General features: G+C 37.5%; 1 protein-coding gene across 2 annotated transcripts in view; it reads right to left on the bottom strand.

Annotated features, from left to right (window-relative positions):
* The window catches only part of TXNL4A (thioredoxin like 4A), an 8368-nt gene that overhangs the window by 6041 nt on the left and 436 nt on the right, over positions 1–1891 (bottom strand). The window contains exon 2 of one of the 2 annotated variants that reach the window (XM_031056977.1): positions 757–834. The exons of the other annotated variant lie outside the window; for it this stretch is intronic. The gene's annotated coding sequence lies outside the window, so the exon portion shown is untranslated. The remainder of the gene's footprint in view (positions 1–756; positions 835–1891) is intronic. 2 annotated transcript variants of the gene reach the window in all.

Below are 1891 nucleotides of genomic sequence, written 5' to 3'. Positions count from 1 at the left end.
CTTCTTTTCCTCTCTCACTTTTCATGTAACCTTAGCAGAAATGCAGAGGCACAACTAATGTTCAAGGAAAAGCCACAGCTATTCACACTTCTGATTATGGTTAAATAAATACAAACATTTGAAAAATCCTCCCTAAACCCAAATTGATCCAATACAACAGTTACCTCATTTACACTATTCACTCATAAATAAATAATTTCTTAAACAAGGTGCATTAATTTAGCAAACCAATCCCTGTATTTTAGGGGATAGGTTTATAATTATGAGTTCCCTTTAAAGAAAAGAAAAAAGTGTATTTTATGAAAGGTCATTAAGACAAAATTTGTGAAACTCAATTCTTGCTTCAATCAATGTTTGACTGAAACCCTGATAAAGCAAAAAAAAATCTAACATCTTACAATTATGATTTGTTTTGACGTTCAGTGAAGCCTTGCTTCTTTTTCATATAACACTAAAGGAAAAATCCAGTCAGCTGCAAGTGGAGTACATTTCCGTGAAAATAATCTACTTTGTACTTTCACATAGCATTCTAGTTTCTTTTTCCACAAAAACTGAAAAGAAAACCCTGTTCTCCTACCACAAAATACAGGTAAATATTACTGCTACCCAAAAACATGCTGCAGTCTAAAAGAATATTGCACCAGGGTAACAAATGTAAAATACGGCCACATTGCCTTCAGACATTGTTATATAACCCATGAACATTCTGTATTATTCTCTAGAATAAACACCTGGACAATTGGAACTTTTACTCACTCTTTAAAACAGCAGAGATCCAAACATGGCTTGTAAGCAAGAGGATGAGGTAGGATCTCCCCCTTTAATTTGCCATTTCTGCAGAGGGAGATTTTTAAATAAGAAGTTACTTTGTTCTTTCTTCCCCCAGTCACCCCTAGCTGCCAACAGGTCTGCCAAATTTCCAAGCATCCTGCCACAAGTCCATACAAACACTATCTGAGCATAACACTCCCACCAGGCTGAATACAAAACAACAGTATTAAAACATGTCACAACTTTTTACTGCATTCTAATACATCTTAATGCCTGGCTGTGGGTATAGATCTTTAATTGTGGGGATTTTCAAGACACAAGTTATTTTAAAAAACTTCAGAAGGCAAAGTAAACTACAAAAACAACTCCATGTCAATCTATGCAGCATGCACAGAACTGTCTAGGAAGGCAGTGAAGTTCTGGATGCCCCATTCCTGGCAGTTCAAGGCCAGGCAGGATGGGGCCTTGAGCAACCTGTGCAGGAAAGCAGGAGAGTTGGAATGAGATAATCTTTAAGGTCCCTTCCAACCCAAACCATTCTGTGATTTCTATGATAGCTGACATCTTTTCCTACCCAAGCTACCATTTCTGATTCAGATATTTTTGTTTCTTCCTTCATGTGGTTCAGTTAAAGAGCTGTCAATATTCTACATCTATCCTGTCACAAAAGCTTTAGCAAATACATGAAAAGGTAAGTTGTAGCTGATTGTGTATCCTAACAGTCTAATTTTTCCTATCTATGTATCTCAAGTAAGTGACCAGTTGTTTGTAATCATTCAGTTTCCATCTGAAAACACCTGAGTTTGGCTCTTAAAATTTAATTCAGTCCATTCAATTCAGTGGAATGCTACTGGTGTCTATGGATAACATCACTGACAGATTAATATTGCTGATAGGTTAATCAGAATTATATGAGTGACAGATTAAACAATACCATCCTGCACATTTTAGTGCCTCACCATTTTTAAGAGCCAAAATGAAAGCAACTTTTCAAGCTATTCCGAGGGAATCTGAAGGTACATTTCCACTGTGAAGTGAGAGTGCTGCGTTACCTGGAGCCGCAGCAGCCCTACCACCGAGCACGGTTTCTGCCTGAATGCCGATGCTCCCTCAGTGATGG

This window comes from Geospiza fortis, unplaced genomic scaffold, assembly GCF_000277835.1.
Source record: "Geospiza fortis unplaced genomic scaffold, GeoFor_1.0 scaffold104, whole genome shotgun sequence".
Lineage (NCBI taxonomy): Eukaryota > Metazoa > Chordata > Aves > Passeriformes > Thraupidae > Geospiza > Geospiza fortis.
This window is presented reverse-complemented; position numbering and strand designations above follow the sequence as displayed.